Below are 23,108 nucleotides of genomic sequence, written 5' to 3'. Positions count from 1 at the left end.
CATAAAGCAGATTATGAAGCGGTTTAGGGTCACCCATCAAAACACAACACATGGGTAAAGGGCTCTATCCAAAAGATCCTCTGCTACAGCACAGCAGGTCCTGGCATTCACAGAGGCACTTACCTGGAGGAAGAAGTTTGTGGTTAACACCTAAACCTCACTTAAAAATGTGAATTAACTTTTACTGATAAAAGCAACACTGTCCCACACAGTTTTAATAAATTTGAAGCTCAACTAGAGGGGAAAGTTTTGTATTGTGGACAGGGTGTGCAAGTGGCCTGTCCACAGATAAACATTTCTGTGACTGCAATAAAGCACACTACCACAGTGAGGTGGGAGGGTTGTGGTGCAGGCAGGTACCTGGTACACCCCTTCTCGCTGAGACCCCTTCCCCTAGAGAGGGTGTGTGCCTTAGACACAGTCAAAACCACACAAACTTCAGGACATCTTTGGCAAGTTTCTGCATACTCAGACATTCAAAACCCATCCTGGACATGTTCCTGTGTCACTTGCTCTAGGTGACCTGTCTTGGTGAGGGGGTTGGCCCAGATGATCTCCAGAGGTCCCTACCAACCCCACCATCCTGTGACAGGAGCAGCCCTGGCCTCACTGCAGCACACACAGAGCCATGCAGGCCCTGCCAGCTCCATCCCTTCTGCTGCCTCTGGAGCAGCCCCAGCACCTTGCACAGCTCTGAACCCCAAGCATACCTCATCAATGTGTATAAATATATAAAGAAGAAGAGTGCTAAGAAGATGGATCAGGCTCTGCTCTGTGGTACCCAGCAACAGGACAAGAGGAACAGGCAGGAACTGATGCACACGCATGATGCGCATGCAGTTCCAGCTGAATATGAAGAAAAACTTCTTCCCTGTGCAGTGATCAAGCACTGAACAGATTGTCCAGAGAGGGTGTAGAGTGTCCCTCACTGGAGATATTCCAGAACCCACTGGATACAACCCCTGTACTCTGAGATAGCCCTGCTGTAGAGGGGAGCTGGGACCTGGTGACCCTCTGATGTCCCACCCCAGCCTGACCCACCCTGGGATTCTGTGAAATAACCCCAGTACTTTCAGCTCAGCCCTCACTCCCTCCCCGCCTCCTCCTGCCCCAAACCAGGCACACCTGGCAGTGCGTTCCCACACTGAGAGGAAACATTTCCCTGTGCCCGGACCCACACCTTCCCCATCACCTGCAGCCGAGCTGTGCTGGTTTGGTCCCGGAATCCCAGAGTCATTTCGGCTGGAAAAGACCTCTGAGACCATCGAGTCCCTCCTGTGACCGATCCCCACCTTATTACCCAGCCCAGCTGAGTGCCACTTCCAGTCGTTCCTTGGACAGCTCCAGGAACAGAGCTCCACCACCACCCCGGGCAGCCCCTCCAACATCTAATCACCCTTTCTGTGAAGAAATTCCTCCTGATGCCGAACCTAAAGCCCCTCCAGCGCAGGTTAAGTCTGTTTCCTCTCATCCTGTCGTTGTTCCCCAGGGGCAGAGCCCGACCCTCAGCTGGCCTCCTGCCACGGGTCTGTAGAAAGGAAAAGGCTGCTCCGCCAGCTCGAGCCGGCACCCTGAGCTCCCTCCTCCGTATCCCCCTTACGGCCACGCCGACACCGCGCCATCCTCCACCCCGTCATCCCTCCCTTCATCCACCTATCCCTCTCTCCATCTCTCCCTGCCTCCCTCCCTCCCTCCCTGCCTCAGCCGCCGCCTCACGCCCGGCCTTCCCGGCGTCGGGGCGGAGCCGGCGGCGGCAGCAGCGCGCATGGGCCCCGCCGCCCGTCCCTGAGCCCGAGCGGGGGGCGTGTGCCGGACGCGGATCCCCCTCGCCGGGCCCTTCCTGGCCCCTTCCCGGCGCCTCCTCCTCACCTGCGGCGGCCGCGGCCATGGCGCTGCCGGCGGCGGGACGGGGCTGCTGAGCGGCGGTCGGGGTGCGGCCCCGCGGCGGCGGAGCGAGGTGAGCGCGGCCAGCAGAGGGAAGGGCTGAGGGGACAGGTCGGCATAGCGCCGACGGTCGCGATAATGTCGCGATAGTGCCGCGGCAGCGCCCTGCAGGGTCGTGAGGGCGGCGCTGGGGGTGGGTGATGGGGCGCGCGCCGCGGCCGGTGCCGCCATGGGCGAGAGAGAAAAAGGAGGAAAACCCGAATAAAAGCATTCGCGGGTTTTGTTCGTCCCGGGGCTCCCCTCGCTCCCTCCCCGTTCCCGCCCCTGGAGCTCCGCCCGTGTCGCCGGGAGTCTCCCAGGTGGATGAATTCGCCCGTGGCCAGGGAACAATCCCTGGCAAGGAGGGACGATGGCCATTTCGGCCCATGCGTGCCATCCCCGCGTGGGGTCGGCGTGGGGACGCGGCTTTGTGCCGGCTCCATTGTCCTGCCGCCTATTGTGGGGCTGCTGCGGGCACGCAGGGCTCGTGTCCGGGGACAGCCGTGTGCAGGGACGGTGTGACACGGAGCAGCGCCCAACAGGTGCTACGTGTGCTCGCGGAGGTGGGTTATCCAAATTAGCTCGGTGAGCTTCCCGCCCAGTTGCAGAAGGAGGTGAGCCGTGGATGCCGGAGTGAGGTTTGCAGGGAAGGATCCATAACCCTTCTGGACTCTGAGTGAGCAGTGGCAGCTTGGGAAAAAGATGAATGAACCTTTGAAATTCGCACATCTGTATCCACCTGCAGTGCTGCTTTCTTTCTGCAAACCGTGCGTCCCATCTAATTCTCCCTTGGGAATTTGTCTCCTGTGGCAAACGGCTGCTCCAGGCGTGACCAAGGGCTGCTGGATTGTTCGAAGGTGATGGGAACAAATCAATTTTTGTTGCTTCTCTGTCCTTTCCACATGAGATTGTGCAGAAAACAGCACTTTGGACAGAGGCTTGGACAGCCTCCGTGGGTCCCCAGTTTGTTGTGTTGGTTGGTCCTGGCACTGGGAAGAATGCAATCGAGAGGAATAGGTGGAAAGGCAACAAGGTAGAAGCTTAAAATATGCCATTTAATTTCAAGAAACAGCTGTAAGTGTGTAATCCAAAGGTGACCAGACAGTTTTCTTTGAAATGAACAGAATGAGTTGGTTTCCAAGACTTAAAATCTATTTCAAGTGTTTAAGGTTGGAGCTTCTGCAAAATAGGAACAAATATCCTGCATGTGCTTATTGAGAACCGTGCGGTTTCTTTCCCACTGCACAGATGTCTTCTCATTCTAAAATCAGGTTAGCCTTGAGCGAGCAACTTATTTTGTCTGGTAAAATATTACATATTCTTCATGATAAAAGAACAGTAAATAGCTCTTGTGCTTGGACTGGTTTGTTTTCCTAAAACTTATTAGAGCCTTACCCCAGGGTGTGTGCATGTGGAGCTGATGGGTCTGTAGTGTTTGAACACATTGGAGCCAGCTGCAAGAATCAAAATTTTAGTCATTTGAGAGCATATGGTGATAAAGATTATAAAGTGGGGGAAAATGGGGTCAGTCTTGCAAAATGCAAAGCCTGTTACTTAGAGAAACAGAACTGAAAGTGTTATTGTGGTATTAATGCCGTTTATAGTGTCCAGAAGAAATATTAGTCCATTGCCAGATGCAAATTACTGGCCAGTCTTTCAACTTGTGGTCTTAATCTGGGGTTTGTTTTTTAACGCGCTCTTTGTTTCTTCAAAAACTGAACAAATACATCTGAGGCAAGTCAGCAGAAATATCATCAGGGAACTGCTTTAGTTTTTGGGTTTTATGTCCAGTTTGTAGCTGGATGTTGCAGTGATTTTGTGTCACTTGCTGCTGGTGTATTGTGAAATATCAGGCTCACAGCCACTAACAATCTGTTTTCTGTAATGCAGAGCGATGGGAATGATGAGCATAATGTTGAATTTAAGGGGGATGATTGCAGTGGTGACTTAGTGGTTGAGGAGAAGATCCCAGAGGGAGTGGAGGAAATCCAGCAAAAAATGGGATTAGTGCTACTTTGGCCATTTTTCCCCCTGGGCTTCTGGTTCTTCTGTGAATTTCTGAAAAGGAAATGTCATTTTGCTATCTGAGTGCATTGTTTTGCATGAAGTGTCAGACCACATTATGGGGATGATTCCAGTCAACTTCCCCCATTTCTAATCAAACATGTCAAATACTATAATAATAAACATATTATATCAGTGTATGCTCATATTATATCAGTGTCCATATTTCCAAAAATAAATGATGTTTTTCATACTTTATTATGGGTAGAATAGCTTGTGTAGGAGAGAAAAACTGAGATGGGTTCCCTTGGCCTTTGTGAACTGCTCTCCACTAATAAGAGGAAGATGTTGGCTTTTTCATGAACTGAGCAATTATCTTCATTCGTGTTTCCTCAAAATATTCTTTGCAGTAATTATGATTCCAGTGCTTGTGACCAAGGCAAGAGCAATTGTCTCTCTTGGTGCCAGGATATGGACAGAAAGGGAAGAGGATAGAAGGTGTAGGTAACTTTGTAAATTATGGCTTCAGAACCAAATTGGTCCTGTGGGACTGTGAGCACGGGTGGCCTCTGCCAGGTGTGGTGTCCACAGTGCCAGGTCCTCTCCCAGGTGTGCTCCTCACCTGCAGCTCCTGGATCTGGTTTCAGCCTTCCTTGTGCAGCAGCAGCATTGTGTACCAGCAAGGCTGATGAGCTTGCTGCTTGTATGGATTTGATGATGAGCCGGGTAAGTCCGAGCTGAGACCTCCTGACAGAGCCGTTCTTCCCCGGCACACTTGTGCAAGAATTCGAACTTGAGCACGTTGTGAGTGTGTACTTCCAACAGTGGAGGCTGTTCTGTGTCCCTGTTCGGCTCCGGTAGCTGCTCTTGGGATATCTGATATTGCAATAAAAGAGAAACACATTGCAGTGTTCATCAACTTTTTAAGTCCATAACTGCTTTCCTTGGAAAGATAAGTCATTTTGGTATCTGAGGTGAAGCAGGTCAACAAGTCTGGGCAGTCGGAGCATGTGGATTTTCCCAGTGATTTCTATTCTTATGCTAATCCTTTGAGCAGGCTGGCTGTGCGCGGTTGGAGAGGAGGAGTGTGCACATCGAAGACACTAAAGAGAAGCCATTTTTTGTACTTATTGTTATGCAGATTAGGTTTTCCAGCCAACCAGAATTAGGAGAATCGCATAGCGCATAACCTGAGGATGTGATGATGCGGGTCAGGAGTCGTGTAGCAATTCTTACCCGGCTTGGCTGAAACCGTTCCTCTTCAATATTAATTTTGAGGGGTTTTGTTTGTTTTGCTTAGATTTTGTGTTTGTAAATCTGTGTTGTAGCTGAAAAGTTATTGTTACCTTCGCTGCTGAACAATTAAAGTTGGAAAACTTCAGTTTTCAATTTTTAATTATGGTGTTGGGTAAGAAGTGTAGGAAGGCAGCAAAACTGAGTTGCTCATTTGAATCCTGGTTCCATTTCTGTGTGTACCTTGTTGTGTTTTTCCCACGCTGTCTGCAAGCCCTCAATTCCTGCAGTGCAAAAGATTTTAGACTTACAGATTATTGAGTAGTCTGTGCATGTTCCTAGGGAGGTGTGTGTGTGTGCCACTAGAAACCAGGTAAAAGACGTAAATCTCACAAGATTTACTTGTTGTATATTGGTTTTCTAAGATTGTTTTAGAAATATGAGGTACTGGAGAAATCTGAAGGAGATGTTCCAAGTTAGGATTTTGTTGCACAGAACAGGAAACTGCAGCTGTTTGTGGCCTCTCTCCTGCATAATATCCCAAATAATATATGGAGTTTCTGCAGTGCAAAGTGCTGGGGCTGTCAGGCATGTTAAGAAGTCTCTGGGTTTATTTCAGTGGTGTTTTGTGGTTCTGGGGTCTGCGCTCACGGCAGTAGATCCGCTTATCCATATTTGTGTGTAGTGTTGGATTCTTTGGAAGTGTGCAAAATAATTAAAACCTGCCTTTTAAACTATTTAGTAAATTGGATTTGCTTTGCCAGCAGTGGGACAGGAAGTTAATCGTGTTTAAGCTGATGTTGACTTTTCCAATCTGATTTTCCCATGGAAGAAACTTTACTACCTAGTTGTTAAATGCACAGTTAATTACCTGCTGATTGGTTAAGCTGATAAACCAATGCTACCAGGTTTACAGTAATCAGGTTGGTAAATGTGCCACATATGTGCTTCCTCATGCTATTGTCTTGCTTTATGATTAAACCCAGTGTTAACTCATCATGCTCACAATTTGAATATATTTAGTGTTGTCAGGTGATTACTGATACTGAAATTAGCATTCACTGGATGTTATTGCTCTGTGCTTCAGTTACACTTGTGTAGTTCTGCAGTTCAGAATGTCATCTCTTAATATTCTATGAGAATATGGCTCAGCAGCTTTTAACCCATAGTTTAGAAGATAAAACATATCTCCACCTTTTACAACAGTTGTTGTAGGCACCTTTATTGTCTTTCAGTCTTGTTTCTGTAGCTGTTATGCTGCAACATTTTGAGTGTGTCCTGACGTGGTATGAGGTCAGTGGTTGAAGGAATAGCTGTGCATCAGTTACTGATCAATAAATCATTCACGCTCTTGGTCATCTCAGTTACTTTTGCTGATGAAGAAACTGCAATTGCTGCCCCTCCATCCCGTCTTCGGTGTGCCCAGGGCTTTTCCCTGCCCTCATCTCAGTACTGATGTTTGTGGGTATAAAGCATTGATTTTTTGTGTCTCCATTGTAACTCATTAAGAATCAGAGAGGAACTGGAGTTTCTCCAATTTCCACCATTAATTCATTAAACCAGGGATGCAAGCACTTTGAAGCCTGGCTTCCTATGGATTTCAGGATAAAATTAACTGCTTAAATATCCTTGAGGTTTTTCATTGGATGAAGGGACACTTGGTCAGCCACAGCTGTGGCCTTAGGTCTTCTGGTGGCAGCTCCTCCAATGGGTGAATTGCTTTTAAGACACATGGATGAAAGGTGGTTTGCTAAAAACTTTGTCATCACCTACTAGCAGATTGCGAAAATCAGTTTTCCCAAAAATAACTTTGATGGCAAGGTGCTAGGTTGTTATGTGTGGTTTGAAAATTCTTGCTTCTTACAGAAAGATATATTTAATTATCTGTGTATTTTGTTATCTGAGAGATATTTATTACTGACTGAAACAATTTCTATTAAAATATTAAAGTTAAGTTGTGCTTTTCCCCCTTTTAATTTCAGTAACAATGTTTCCTGGCATTTGGGAGATGAACTTTTTGGCCTTGATACTCAGAATGGTCAAGGTGCCTGTGAGTTCTCTAGAGAAAAAGAGAAGATACAGTGCTTGGTGTTTTGAAAACAGTTTGGTTTTTTGGTGCCAGTGTAAAACCAACAAGTTTCCCAAATCTATATGTTATAATTTGGCCATATTCTTACAGATTTCACTAAGGCATAAACATAGCTATTATGAAGACTTGCTGGACAACCCTGTTCATGCACAATTTTAATTGTTGCAAGAGTCTTTGAGTTTGCTGATATTTACCCTTTTCCTCCTTGTTATGATTCATGAATGTCTTCATTGGATTTCATAATAGCAGTCTTGTGCCAGGCCTTTTGTGTTCGTGTTTTACAAGAAGCATCTCCGAAGAGTCAGCTCCTGCCTGCTGGTAACAATCAGTCTTTTAACAGGGTGATTTCAGTAGATTTTAAAATTTATTTTTACTTCAAAAAGACTGTTACCTTGCTTGATATGCACCTTGCTTGTTCTTCCCCCCAAATTTTACACAGCAGCTGATACAATGGAATCTTTACAAATTTTATCAACAATTTCCTTATCAACTTTTCATGGACTATGAATACATTTCAGTAGCTGCTTACCATAACTTGCCCTTATGATTATCATCTTATCCTTTACAGTCTGTCTGGGATTGAAATGAAAATTGCTGTTTGAATATCGTGATTTGTTGTTAATGCTTATATATGTGTATTTATATGTATTGATTATGATACTTCTTTTGTACTCTAAAGTATAAAATGAAGGGTTTTTGTAAAACTCACAAACGAATGAGCAATAGCTATAAATATTCAGATAAACCAAAAAGAATTCTTTGGCACAATCTGTAAGCCAGAATGTGTTGCTCCTTCCTCACTTCTAGGAATTTGCAGAGGTGTAATATGCTCACTGGAGATTGAATCAGGAAGGAGGACTTGATTTTTATTTCAGCAGAAGTTCTGATAATTTATTTTTGGAAGTTTAAAATCTAAATGAGACTTCACAGTTCTCCTGTTGCATGATGCACAAGGCAAGCTTCAGATGTGAAGTTCAGTCATAGGTAACTGCTGCAGCTTATTTCATTGAAGAAACAGGAACAAAAGTTTGTTTGTAACTGCTCTGGAACTGAGAACAAAGGCCGCGGGGACCTTTGAACCTTCGTGGCTGTGCATCTGAAGGAGGAATTGTTCAGGAATGGGAATAACTGCCAGAAGACCAGGGATTTGCTTTCTCGACATCTTTCTGCAGCATTGTTCAATGAGCGCATTTAAAGAAAAAAAAAAGTTGGTTAATTGGAAGACTCCCTTACTTGTTCTTCCCACCGAGCTCTGATTTGATAATCAAGCATGCAGGGATGGTTATTCTTACCTTTTTTTTCACCAAGGCAAGCTTTGAACAAATGACAGTGTGTGCTTTCTTTTTTGGGGAAATCTTAATGATTGATTGCATCCTTAAACATTTTGTTCTCTCTCAAATGTTCTGTGCTAGCGATACTGGCGTGTGAAGCAATTTGTTTCCCCTGCTTCCTGGTGTTGTTCTGACTTCACAATTATTTTTCATTCACTGGTAGCTGTCTCCTCAAGGAAGGCGGTATGGAATTATCAGTGTTCTGAAGAAATTGTTACTTCTTTGCAAAATGTGTTGACCAGTACATTAAGTCCCCAGTGGGTTGTCCAGCGTGAAGGTTCTGCTGCAGGCAGTGATTTGTGCCTTATCATTCACCTTCATGAATTTTACAAGCCTTAAGCAGAGGATGGGCTGCACTGGATGAACAGATTCTCCAAATTGCTTTGTGCACAGGGAGGTAAACCACACTATTGAAGTTTTATTGTTTTTCCTTGAGTAGTGAAGATAACACACCAGCTGGAAGAAACACAGTTGTTCATTTATGTTTCTCATCCTGGACGTGCAGCTCATAAGCGTGCTTAGGCATGCGTGTAATGTGCGTGTGTGTCCCTCTTTCCCCTGCTGGAGAAACGCTCTGTGCTGTTCTGCAGTTCTTTGGACAGAAGGGGAAAAGCTGGCTTTATCTCTTAAGAATTGAATTAGGTGTAAAACAAGTGGAGGCATGGAATGAGGCCTGGAATCTGGTTGTCTTTGTGCAGCCATCCTTGGGGAGGATGCTTTACACCAGGTGTTCGTGGCTGCAGCCACTTGAGTGAGAGCTTTTCTCAGGGTGTTCCTTGCATACCTGGTTCCCAGAAAAGCACAGAAGGAACTGGAAAAGCTCCAGATACCAAAGAGTTAGGCATCAGGTATGGTTTAGCTGACAGATAAGTATTGTAAGTAGCGATTCCTCTCACTGCTAAAGAGGAAAAAAAAGTCAATTTCTTTCAAATTATCAGGGGCCTCCAGTCCTTCCCCCCTTTTTCCTTTTCCATGAGGGATGCACACATGGGGTGGCACTCAGGCTGAGGCTGTTGTAGATCCATGTCGTGTGTTCAGCCTGCCTTTTCAGCTGTCCTGAATGACAGCAGCTCTCAAATGTCTTGTCTTAGTTCTTAAAACTGTTGATCTCTTTCTAACCTCTGCCTGCAGTTTCTGTGAAATTAGGCTGGGCTGTACGGAAATTCAGCTTTGTAAACCTGGTTCCCAGGAGCATGGGAAAACTGTGTGGTGGTTGCCCTTGTCTTTGAAGTTCTTTATTGGACATGAATTGGTTGTCATTGTGCTCTTGACTTTCTCCCCTGCTAAGATGTGCAGCAGCTTGAGCTGCTCAAGTAACCTACGTTCAGTCCCAGAATCATAGTATCATTAGGTTAGAAGAGACCGCCAGGATCATTAAGTCCAACCCAACCCTAACCTCAACTAAACCATGCCACCAAGTGCCACATCCAGTCTTTTCTGAAGCACATTCAGAGATGGTGAATCCACCACTTTCCCAGGAAGACCATTCCTGTACTTTATTACCCTTTCTGTAAAAAACTTTTTCCTAATATCCAGCCTGTATTTCCCTTAGCACAGCTTAAGACCGTGTCATCCTGTTCTGTCAGTTGCTGCCTGAATAAAGAGACCAACCTACACCTGACTACAACCACCTTTCAGGAAGTTGTAGAGAGTGATAAGGTCACCCCCGAGTTTTCTCTTCTCCAGTCATCCGTACACAGAACAATTGCCAATTTCATAAGGAAGCCAATACACCCATGGCTATTTAGTTATGTAGCCAGATTGTTTTAATTTAAGAAGAATGCAGCTGTCTGGAGTACAGCTTCAGTTCTTAACAGTTTCAGCTAGATTGCAAGAAAACTTAGTCCTGCGATTGCATCCTTTGCTAGAGGTACCATTTGCATTTCCTGTTTGGCAAATGCCAGGGTTAACAATTAAACCACAGTTAACATCTACGATTAAAACTGGAAATGAAAGCATATATATCGGTGTTTTAGAAAACTTAATTTGTCAGTTCTTATCTCTAGCAAATGTGTAGAGGAGGGATGACATATGGCTGCTAAATATAACTCAACTTGCTTCTGAAAGCAGTTGAAAAAGTATAGAAGTTCACAATCTGGTATCCGTGTTGTTAATAAGAGTGTGCTGCAGGCTTCGAGTGCAGACTAAGGTAATGGGAAGAGAGCCAAAAAGTAATCCAATAAAATGTAAATAATTCCTGTGATAAGCAGTGGGGGCTGACACATTGGGGACGTGCTCAGCAACCTGTAGACACTGGACCCTTTCTCAGCAGTGTCTGTGCAGTGGAAGGGTGGCAGGAGCTGCCCAGTTACACCAGTTTTCTGCTCACCACATTTGAGGTCCAGCAGCTCCTATCCTTGTTTGCTTTAAATATTTGCACTGCTGCAGCCCAGTGCTGGGAGGATGGTGGAGAACTTGATCTGCTGGAGCTGTGTGAATAAGGTCAGGAAGACACAGTTGTGGTGGCAGGGCTTGAGAGCAGTTATTCACAACTTTTAATTATGTTTTTAAAAATTTTTCTTAATACTAACCTTTTGTGGTTTTTTTGTGTGGACATGTTGCCAAAATACATGTGATCCCATGTTTTAAGAATACAACTATAGTTGAAATATGGGAGCATTTATAGAAAATATTTTCAAGTTGTATCTGTGCATGTGTTTGAAGGAAGTGTCAGTTAGTCATACACCGTGCAATGAACTATTTCTATGTATTTTTCAGCAGTGGATATTTTTGTGAAATATTTTGATTGTGAAATACTAATCTATTAAGAAGATAAGTCATCTTCTAATGGGAAAACCTTTGAAGAAAGCAGAGCTCCAAAATACTTGTGATTTCCTTCCCCTAAAAAAAAATAATTATCCACCATGCCATACTGTCATTCTTGCTTCTCTTTTTGATGCAAACATTCAGAATAGGTGTTGAACTGATTTAGCAAAGCACTTTAGTATATGTCTGATGTTATCCTGTGAATAATCCAGGGGCTCCTGGTAGGATAAAAGGCATTGCTGATTTGAGGCAGAAATATCTGATAGGAAAAGCTTATCCTGGAAAAGAATCAGAAGAGAAACTGTATTGGTTATATTCCTTCAGGCCTTTAAAATATTTCAAAGGGATGAGTATAGACTTTGTGGTGGCTAAAAATGCAGTTATGCAAATCACAGCTTGTTGGGGCAGGGAGAATTAATTTATGCACTTGAACATGTGCTCGTCCACTGTTTTCTCTGAAGTTGAATTATAGGCAACAAGAATGCACTTTGTTGTTCTTTAATAATAAATAACAGCATAGCAGTTTTGATCTTCAAAGCACCGCTCAGACCATAATTAATCTTCATAAAAGTCCTGTGAGAGACTTAAAAATATTCCCTACCCTTTTGGACAAGTTGCTCCTTAGCATGGAGATGTTGGAGGCTTTGCTCTGGGCCACATTGTCAGGGCCAGCTGGGACAGTTGCTGAGAGATTCCTGGCAGTGGTGGCTTTGACTCCTTCTGGAGGCTGTGTTGCTTTTCTCATTTATGTATTAAAATTTCAGAAAAAATTGAATACATAAAGAACTGGAGTTCTAAATTACTTTGGATTTCCAACTGAGTGTTAACTTATGCATATGCATGTTGGAATTTCCCTGTTACATATTCCTCTAGGCAGAAAGTGCAGAAGGTTTGTGTGTGTGCTGCTGTGTGGGAGCAGGTATGGAAAACTGCACTTCAGAAAGCCTGAGTCACAACTTTGGTGTGACGAGGTGGAAAATGAAAGTATGTAAGGCTTTAGAGTCTGTAGAACACATCATAAATACATAGAAAGTGTCTCTCAGTCTACCTTCCCTAATATTCCTAATTATTTTTGTTTAAGGAGAAGAAGAGGAATTAATGCAGATGTTGATTTTCAAGGTTTTTCCAAGGTAATTGCTGATTGGAGTTTCAAGACAGATTTAGACAGTACATTGCTTTCATTTGGAGAATAAGAATGGCAAAATGAACTGAGACTGTTCAACTCACCTGGAAAAACAGTTCAGAAGGAATTAAAATGTAAACTCTAGAAATAATTCTGTGTGACCAGTGGGATGCAAGCTTGTCACACATGCATTTTTCTCACAAACAGCGGGAGGGAGTTCATTGAGAACTGGTTACTGCTGCAGATAAGGAACCCAAAAAATGAGCTGTCAGGAGAAGTGCAGAGATGTATCACAGTATTCACATCTGTGTTTGCTTCTGACATAACAGACCCAAGGGCAGAATGTTTAATGCTTTGTTCAGTACTGTGTAAACTCAAACTAGCTTTTCAGAAACTGGGATGCTTCAAAATCACAAGTAGCTCTTGACTGGTGTTTTTGTACTGAGCTCTTTGAATGCTTTGACGTTGCAATTTCTGCTGAAGGTTGCACCAATTTGCATGAGGAATGAACATGGGACTGGCTGGCGAAGCAGAAAGCTGACAACCCATTAAACAGGTCTGAAGGATTCCTTAGCATGAAGAGCAAAGTCAGCAGAATCCTGGAGCCAAACACCAGAAAAGCCTGGTGCACTTAACCTGGTGACCTTGTCATCTTGGAGAGACCTGGCAGGGTGATGCTCCCTGCACTCCTTGGGTGAAGGTCTTTTCAGCATCCCCTACTGAGCCAATTATTTGGCTCATGGGTTCCCAGGAGAAATCTGTGAAGTGTTTAAATGTCTTTTTTAAATTCCTTAGAAATGCAGGCACTTAGGCTGACTCAAGGGTCCATATGGATACTGCACTTTGTTTTGAATGCAAGGTGGAAATAAAATGTCCAAATGGAAAAGCTGTGAGAAGTTTCAAGAGTTCTGAATGATCAAGTCTAATCTTATATTCTAAATACTGTTGAGATTTTTATTAACAAAATTTTGCAAATGACATGTTTAACTCTGTTGTGTTTATGCATTCTGTTTTCCCACATTTTTGATACAGTGGAGCAGTAAATCTTGATTTAACAGAGGGCAGAATATATCCTTGTTAGGGAACTGCAACCCCATAACCCATACAATGCATGAGGTGTAAAATCTTCTCTAGGTCTTCCTTTTCTGACTTTGGTACTTCATTTCTAGAGGCTTCTCAGAGGCATTCAGAAGGATAAATGAAACATCAACAAACAAGCTGGAAAATAATTTGTGTATTTTAGTTTCCTAAGTACTGTGACAATAAAGAAAGGTTTTGATTGCTGAACAAACACGTGGTTATGCACCAGCTGTGCCTAATAGCATAAGTGAAATCCCATGGCATAATGCTTTGGGACAGGCAGAGATCTGCTGCCTTTCTGAAGCACACTGCAGAAATGCTTCTGGTTAAAAATGACAGCAATTATTGACCTTGCCTACCTTTCACAAGTTTTTAAAGCTATTTATGCAAATAGCAGTTTTAGTGAGATGACAGTAAGACCTAGGAGTTGTTTGTTGTGGGGCTTTCATGCCTCCTTGAACGAACTTCTTGCTCTAATTGTGTGCATAGACGTGTAGTGCTCCTGCATCTCCTGAGAAAGGTCTTTCCTTCCCTCCCTGCCAGGCATTCATCATGCTACACCAGAGCCAGTTTCTGGGAGTATGGTGACACTCATATCTTCTTAAAATGAAGAAAAATCTCATTCCTCATTAGTATTACTGGTAGTTTACTAACCAATAAGGACTTTTAGAAATGACGATGGAGGTATTTGACGTGTTAATTCATGGGCAAGTATAGATGAGTTAAAGTATTCACTTCTAAGCCTTCTGAGTCTCGCCTGAAATTTTATTAGCACATTGCTAGACAAAGTGCTGTAGGAGGGGCAAGACAGTGTAACGATGAGGTTTGAAAGATCTCACTGTTATATTTTATTTTCCTAAATAAATTCATAGGCAACTTCTCTCCCCAAATGCTCTATATTCTAAATCAGACTAATCTGTGTGGTGTTCTAATCCATACAACAGGCCTTGTAAAACTCAGAGAAGTGGTTCATGGATTTTCTCCAGCTGATTAAGCAGCTCTTGAGTTCAGCAAGTCCAACAAATCTGTAACTCTGAAGAACTTGAGTTGTTCTTGTCGCTTAAGACAGTGGCAAAAGAAAATAGTCTTTGTTTCAAATGGGAGTAGTGTGTGGGTTAGTGAGTGTAGTCTGAACTCTGCTCGTATCAGTGGCACTGGTTTTTTGTGGAGTAGATTGACACCGTCCAAGCACTGAACTCCTGCCCTATATTTGCCTGGTGTTTGAAAGGATTAATGCATGGACAGTGTGTGGATTTTCTTGTGTCACTGCTTGTTCCTGCTTATGTGGGGAAATCTGGATGATTCACAGAATGGTTTTTGAGAGATGATTTTTGAAGGTTGTTTGCTGACTGACATATGGTGTGGCATACGGTGCTATTTACCACCTCAGAGTCTGAACTTACAGGGAAATGATTTTCTTTTTTAAACATTTAACTCTATTAAGTACTTGCAGACATCTTCCAGCATTGCCCTGGCCAAATCAATTTACACTTTCCTTTTATTCTGTTTGTCCCATCTGTTTGTGACTGTTTGTTTTCTTCCTTTCTTAATTCTATAAATAGATTTTAGAGTTTCAAGGGCAGAGGGTCTTGGTAGCATCAAGCACTTGCCAATCTTTCTTAGCCTTTTTCCTGCAGCCTCCAAGGTGTCGTCTCAGACTTTGCTATGATGTGGAAATGGAAGCCAGGCCAACTACTGGAGTGGAAAAGATGCTAATAAAGCCTGGTGTAACATTTTCTTTCCAAGTCAGCCTAGTTCTCCACTGGAATAGCAAACTTTTGATACAGTTTTAGTGAAAATGAAGAAATTATGTTAAGAGTTGCCATTTTTTTGTTAAAAATCTGGTTTGTAGGGGAAGAAATAGAAATAATGGACAAATAGTTATCTTAAAACTTGGGCAAATGAAGCTTTGAGATGATGGAGTTTCAGGAAGAGTACATAAATCCTTTTTTCCCTGGTGGGCGATGTAGAAAGAAAAAGGCTTCAAAGGGAGAAAAATGCTCTGGGCTGTTCCAGGCACAACTCTTGATACCATGGAAGTTGCTGGTGGGTTTGCTATCTTCCAGCTGGGCCTGTGTAGGTATTGCAATGAAGATACTATTTATTTGCTTTTATATTATTGCTTTTCAACAAATACTTTAGGTTTTTCCTTTTTATATGCAGAACTGCAAATCTTAAGAACATGAACAGAAGTGAAACAAATGCTCAAGTGTATATTTACATAAGAGAGACATGAAAAAAGATCCCGAAATATACAGGGAGATGTAGAGTGGTTTGTGTTTTCTGAGCTTGTTTCCATCTTTCTGGCTTGCATTAGTGTCATTTCTCTAGCAGAGGCTGCAATTTTACAGAAAGAGAAATTAGGAATGTATACAAACACTTTGAGAATGTTTCCTCTGCTCCAATTCTATTTCCGCCTCCTCCAGTCTCACTGGGAACATTCTGATTGAAGTGTGGGTCTACATCCTCATAAAACACTGTCAGGATCTGTCCCACTTCCCTCTGAGTAATCAGTCACCTTGTGAACATTCCTGTGGAAAGTAGGCAATAAATGTTTCTCCTCCCTCATTCCTCGTCTATGCTACTCTGCTTTTTTCTTTTTTCCCTGAGTCATAAGGAAATGGTGGTCAAAGCTCTAAGCAATAAATCTGTATAATTACCACAGCTGCTCTTTAAATGGTAAGGTGATAGAAAATTTTGAAGTGAGGGTCTGCTTCCCCAGCATCCTGTATTTCTACTCTATCCCAGCTATATGGATAGAAAATCACATTCCAGGATGCTAAGTGTTGGTATTTATAATATTTTCAATGCAAATGGCAAGCAGCATGTAAAGGAAAGGGGTTTTTACTTAGGTTATTAAGTCCTTTGTGGTGTGAGGCTCTTTCACACAATAGAGAAAAGTATTCTTGATTTATTGGAAGCTTTGTGAAGATTAAGAGGTTCTAAACAGAAAAATCTGTGTGGATTTGTCATTTATAAATTTGTTTCTTCAAAGTGTTTATAACATTCAGAAGACATTAAGGACGTTTGAACTGCACAATAAGGAAGAGGCAATGTAGGTGTCTAGCCTGGTGCTTAAAATATAGAAGACAACTCTTGGAGGCTTTCTTAACTAGATAAAACATCCTTGTGAAAGCATTTAAATGAGGGCTGGTTTTGCTTACAGAGGCCATACATTTAATAAGCTTAAAATGTCAACACAACTGCATGCCTTCATGGAGATATAAACCAACACGCCTTACATGTTCCCCTTCTCTCCCAGTGGGACTTTGTGCTGTCCTGAGCTTGCCAAATGACACCTTTTTGTTGGTAATCAGGTAAATCGTCAGCATTTTGAGGTGAGTTTGACTCTGTTACCCTGTATACTGAAAGTTATGTGATTAAAAACCTCGTGCCATAGTAAAATGAGCTGATTGTGATATCAAAGGGTTCCCTGGCAGAAGGAATATTGCAATATCACCAGTCTGGTGGTCTCTTCCTTTTCCTGTCTGTAGATGTTTTTTACAGGATCGTGGAATTCAGTGGTGATGGAAAATGACACACCAAGTGGGAGAGACCTTGTGCTCACAGCTCTGCCATTCCAAAGAGAGGGATAGCACAGGAACAGTCACCTGCCAGTGGCCATAAGGGCCACCATCTCAGTGCTGCTGGTGTTGAAAGGACTTCTTTGTGGTGTTAATGTCACTGGGACCCTGCTGACCCTCACTGGGAATTCTTCCCCACAGCAAGGAGATCTTTAAAACACATGGTCCAGGTGTGCCAGTGCATTAACCCCCCACCCCATCCCGCCCCCCGGGATTTCTGTAGGGATTCCATCAAGGCTCCAGCTGTCTCCAAACCAATGGACAAGCCAATTTAAGGTATCAGCAGGAAGGAAATGTGTTTGAGGTTCACCACACCTAGTTCCAGTTGGTACTTTCTTGCAAAGCCAAATTTCCATGAGTTGCAGTTCGGATTCCGTAGCGTTCGTCACCGGAGCACCAACTGCCTACCAGGGGCACAGCTGTAACCCAGCTGGATACTGCAGCCCTGAGCCTCTGTCCCTGACTTATGTTTATTGCTGTTACATTTTTCAGGATTTGTCAGATTCTGTGTGTTTTACTAAAGCATGGCAGAGATGTCTCATTCACTTCCCTCGAGATATTTCTTTATCAAACTGCAGAATGTGCTGCTTTGCTTCAGTAAGAACCTGAAGGCTGAATTTGAACATTTTCCTAAGGTTCCGAAAAGAAACCTTTTTGAAGATTAAAAAAAAAGGCTCTCAAATGAATTTAATGTTATTTTTAATTTCAAATAGTTTATTTAGCCATGTAATTAGAGGCTTTTTAGGTTGTTTTTTTTTTTCTCTTCCTAGGGTGGAAAGGGGAGAAAGGCCATTAAATGGCCATGTTTTGGAATTAGGGATAAATCTCTCTAAAGTGGCATTAAAAACCTTTCCTCAGCCTTGATGTCCATCCTTTGGAGGAAATGTTGACAGAGCAGTAACGTGTGCATCCTTTGATGTGTGAGAGTTTGACATCTCCTCAAACTCGCTATTGCTTTAAATAGCCTCAAATATTAGGTGGCTGTTTTTTTTTAAAATCAAGTTACAAATGCAGATTCCTGAAGTGCTTTTATTGAAGCAATTTCATTTTACGCTAATTAAAAATATAGGGCTGCTACTTTATATTGCCAGCTTTCAAGGAGGCAAGTCTGCAGTGTAGAACTGAGGCAATTGTCTGGGTTTTGCTTTTTTTAAAATTTCTTGTGCAAATTTCTGAATCTCTTCTGGTTAACTTTAAGTGGATTTGTGCTGCTGTGCTTTGAGAAACTGTCCTTTGAAGAACTTTTCATAGGTGATGAAATGGGAGTGTATATTTTGGGTGCAGCAATCTTGCACATGCCCTGGACAAGCCTGGTCTGTACCATGACACCTCTGTGGTGTAAAATTACTATTTTAAATACGAAAGATGTTAAAGAATTGCTCTTGCTGAGCAGATACCTATCAAGGTGAATGGCCTTTAAATATGATTTACCTGTTGAGGGTATTTGTCATCTAGAATGTTATCAACAATATTTCTGAATTACAGAATTGTAGGGACAGCAGAGGGGGTTGAATCTTTGAGTAATGAATTTACATGTGCTGTTTCTAACAGTTTAAATGTTATTGACCAAAACATGTTTATGTTTGTTCAGCATGAATGTTCTGCTCTGTCAGAGTCACCATGTGTCTTATTTCTTCTGCATCTGTGGGTATTTTTTGTTTTCTCTTTAACTCTAGGTAGACTTATATTTAGAATCTGTATTAGGTGATGATTAATTGTGGTTTGCAGTTTTTTTCTTTTTTTTTCTTTACAAAGAAAAGAAAATTTAAGTTTATTATTTAATATATTTTTTAACTCTTTCCTCCAGTGGCTTGATACTCCTCCAGTGTTTGATTATGGTATTAAGCCACGAGCCATCAAGTTATTTCAGCTGCAGTGAGAGATTATAATCTCACTTTCTCTTGCTGTCCCCCTCGGCTGGCACATGTTGTCACTCCTTAACCCAATTCTGCCAGAGCTTTCTGAATTAACAATACCCCAGACCATGTTGAGAAGTCCAGGAAATAAGTCCCAGCTACTCCTGTCATGTTGGGCCAGCAGCAGCATTGAGTTCATTGAGTATTAACTTTAATTTCTGTGTGTCTTTTCTGCAGTTGTGCTCCTGCTGATTTCTAATGGGTTGGAAATTGTTCAGTATTTTGGAAGAAGGAGCAGCATCTGGTAAAACCAACACTCAACAGTGTACTGGTTCCAAGGTCTCCCAAGCACTGAAATAGAGGTCAGCATGGAAAAACTTTGAGGCAATTCCAGTCCCTAAAGTCTTTGAAAAAAACACTCCCAAGTGTAATGGAGATTTGTTAGGACCAAAAAAATCTTTGGTATGGCAAGCAAGATGCTGCAAATAGTGTTTATCAATTTATTTAACTGTTTAATCTCCCTCCAGAGGATTTCACAATTATCTGCTTTTTGGAGATAATTTTTAAAAGGATATTTTTACTTTTAATGGATGTTGATGATAATTGATTGTTTCTTTTTAGAATTGTTAAAGCACTACTTTTCAAAGAATCACAGAATCTTCTGAACTGGAAGGGACCCACTGGGATCATGAAGTCCAGCTCTTAAGTGAACATACAGGGATTGAAGCCACAACTTTGGCATTACTAATTTTGCACGCTACTTTTAAATGTCTTTTTCTTCTTTGAGAAGAAGGCATTCATTCTGTGGCTTGTGATGTGAGGTTTGGAGAACTTAGTGAAATGAGCATGACAGCTTGAAATGATACAGTGGGAAAAAATCCCTTGCTCAAGGTAGTTAAAAAAACAAATTAATTAATTTTCTGTGCCTCTGACTGATTTTATTGTGATGCTTTGGTGGTTTTTCCCCTTCTTGTGTTACTCCCTTAGAAGCTTCAAGGAGCTACCAGGTAACTTGTGGCCTTAAAAAGCACAGTGCTTTTGTGTATAGCTGAAATTTCCTAAGTAAGATCTTGTCAGCTTTAAACGAAGAGAGAGAGAAGGGTCAGCAGGTGCCAGTAGTGACAGTTTCAGTCTTTGTTTTCATGACTCCTGTGTAAGTACTAGAGGGATGTGTTGTAGAATATTATTTGGGATGATTAACCTGAATCAAAGAAGGATATTTTTAATTCACTGTCTGACAGAGTAATTTTGTGGCTGTGGGGATGTTTAAGCAACATGAACTCCACCTCAGACCAGCTTGTTTTCCTATTGTAGAGCTGTTGGTGATTCACTTCCATTTTGTGACGGGTTCGTTATAGCCTATATTAATGAGTGTTTTGAATCCTTTAATTGTGCTCTTTTGTATAATTCATACATTCAGAAACTTCTAAAATGCATGGAGGGGATGGGAAACAATGTTTTTCACAGTATTTCAGAAAAAATAAAATCACTCACTGTCACTGAAATTTTGCATTCAAGACCAACAGGACTTTAGGACTGTATCTTCCTCACATGGTTTTATTTAAAGACTTTTTTAATGGTTTGTCTCAGTTTCTTCTCTTTGCTAGTAAATCAGTTGGTGTCCAAGTTAAATAATTTGACCATCTTGTTTTTAAAACTGTGTTTTTAAAAATCCTTTGCCTGGTTTATCTGCAGTAGAAGAGAATCTGGCCAGCTCAGCCTGTGCTCCAGGCTTAGCCCTTTCCACTTCTGGGGATGAGCTATGCTGACTTTGTGGGCAGGGGAAAGCTTTCAAGTGAGTGGGTTTTGCTCAGCTCCCTTTACAAGCCTTCACACTTCTGGAGGTGCAGAAAGCCAAACATTTCAACAACCATTTGGTTCGTTCCCACAACTCATTGAAGTTGCAGATGCACTTGATTTAGGACGTTGCTCCAACACTGCTGAACCATCAGCACAGCCCCCCAGGTTCAGGGAAGTGCATGGATTTAACTTGAAGCATATGTTGAGCTGAAATGGGATGTAAACCAGGATATTATTGGATTTTGTCAATTCTGCCATTGCTCTGTACTTTTAAGAGCAAAAGGGCATTTTCCCCATGCTTGGTTATTCTTCATTACCTTTTAAGAATTAAGTATTTATTTTTTTTTTCTGAATAGAAAACGTCATAGTTCTTCACCACTTCTGTAGTTGAACTATATAGAAATGGCTTCACCAAGATAACATACGGGATAAAAAGTGGTTTGGGTTCAGTCTGAGCAGGAAGACATCTCAGAACCTTCATAGTTCAAGTGATAAGGGAGAGTTTAGGTCAGAAACCTGTCAGGTTTCAGTGACTCCACCATGCTGAACTTCCTCTACTCATCAAGAGATGTTGAAAATCTGAGTTCAGGCCACAACATTAGTTCCATTTTCCATCTTCTTTTTCCTTTTATTAGAACAAAATTTTAAAGCTTACATTGTCTAGTCTTGCCTCTTTAAATATAGATAATTTTATCTGACAAACGCTGGATTTTGGCTGCACCTTCTCTTCAGTGACTTGTGTATTTAAGAGGAGGTCACCACTTGAGCGTGAGAAAACGTGGGTTATTGAATTGCAAAAGAGCATACTTGTCTCTTTGAATTCCTTTGAGAACAGCCTACTTTATGTGTATTGCTGTTTGGAATCGGCCATGTGCATTTGGCAAGCACAAATGGAAGCGGGTAATAGAGCCAGAATATTGTACTCACTCTTCCTTAGTGCTGCATCCTGGAGTGTGTCTTTAGGTTTTAAGATTATTAAATTAGTGAAATGTGTATTTGTGTGTATTGGAAGTAGCTTTTAATAGTCTACTCTTTCCAGTGTTTTTAGTGACTCAGAATTTTTCACCCTGTAGTCACATTGAATAAATCATGGCATTAAAAGTCTTCTTTTAAAGTAGAATAATTTATGCCTTGCAGCAAATACTTTAGAATGGTGAACTTTCTAAATTAATAACTTTGGAGACCTGTCTCTGTTTAGCATGTTGTAGTTATGATTTGTTTTCCATGGATGTTGGAGCAAAATAGTGGTGGCAGTTTGTGATGCAAAGGGATATCCTCAAATACAGAAAAAGTAGAACAAGGATATAAATTGAGGGGAGAATTGTCATTACTGTAATGAAATTTAGCATTACTTTTTGCTCCCACTGAAGTTTTAAGAGCACCTAAAGACAACAGAGAAGCACTGGGCACACAACTCATAAAAAAGAATTTTGATTTATAACTTGGAAAAAGAAAATCTGTACATTTCCTTTCTTTCCTGGCTTTCCTCCAGCAGCTGTTGGTGACATCAAATTAAACTCTGACTTTTGAGCAAAGGTGGGATTGTGGGTTGGATCAGGTGCTTATTCCCGCTGCGAATATTTTTTTCTGGGTCTTGCAATCATTTTTGTTTATTGCATGAAGTTCGTCCTCCCTCCCTGATCTCCAGCCACAAATGAAGGTTCCCACATGGCCTTTCCTCCTTCTGTGTGTGTGTGTAATCTGTTCCTGCGATCGATAGAGTCAGAAATGCTCAGCACAGGCTCCAAGCTGCTCATTAAACCAAGTGTGTCTTGGAAAATGGGGCCTGGAGGCTTTGGAATCAAATGTTTCTCTGCATTACTTTAAACCTCCAGCAGCTCATCTTTTATGATTCTGCACAGCACACTTTGGGTTTTAAAAGCACCAGCAGATATGAAAGCATTGATTATTGGCAAACTAATCATCTCAAATTCATCTGGCGTTTAAAAGGCTTTGTCTAATTGAGCTGTTTAGGAAATTGGTTAGTCAGAAGAGATGCAATGATAAAACCCATTTTCTTTGGGGAGTATTTTTAATTCATATATTGTATATTTGATACTTAGAATCAAATAATGGGGAGAGTAATAACTGCAGAATGTTCCAAAGGGAACTATAAGCAAAGTATAGGAATTTTCGTGCCTAAAAATTGAATTTCTGGGCTCGCAAACGAGTGTTCTCTTTATTCCCAGACAGTTACTTAAAATGTATTCAACTTTGCAGCATCATCCTTGCTTTGAGGCATTCTCTGCTAAGGGCTGTCTCCAGGTGTTATTTCATTTGGGGATTATTTTTTGTCTAAAACACAGGTAGTTTACTGAA

At 42.0% G+C, this 23,108-nt stretch overlaps 1 protein-coding gene across 3 annotated transcripts in view; it reads left to right on the top strand.

The window, feature by feature from the left end:
* The first annotated feature begins 1,817 nt into the window (after positions 1-1,817).
* ARHGAP32 (Rho GTPase activating protein 32) overlaps positions 1,818-23,108 on the top strand; it is a 239,395-nt gene continuing 218,104 nt past the window's right edge. For 2 of the 3 annotated variants that reach the window (XM_063417972.1, XM_063417971.1), the window contains exon 1: positions 2,764-2,780. The gene's annotated coding sequence lies outside the window, so the exon portion shown is untranslated. Of the gene's footprint in view, positions 1,958-2,763; positions 2,781-23,108 lie in introns of those variants that run through there. The other variant, XM_063417974.1, reaches the window with a different exon arrangement.

The sequence above is a fragment of the Prinia subflava genome, chromosome 22 (genome assembly GCF_021018805.1).
Source record: "Prinia subflava isolate CZ2003 ecotype Zambia chromosome 22, Cam_Psub_1.2, whole genome shotgun sequence".
In the NCBI taxonomy this organism is placed as follows: domain Eukaryota; kingdom Metazoa; phylum Chordata; class Aves; order Passeriformes; family Cisticolidae; genus Prinia; species Prinia subflava.
The sequence above is the reverse complement of the archived record's forward strand: the minus strand, read 5'-3'. Positions and strand labels throughout refer to the sequence as shown.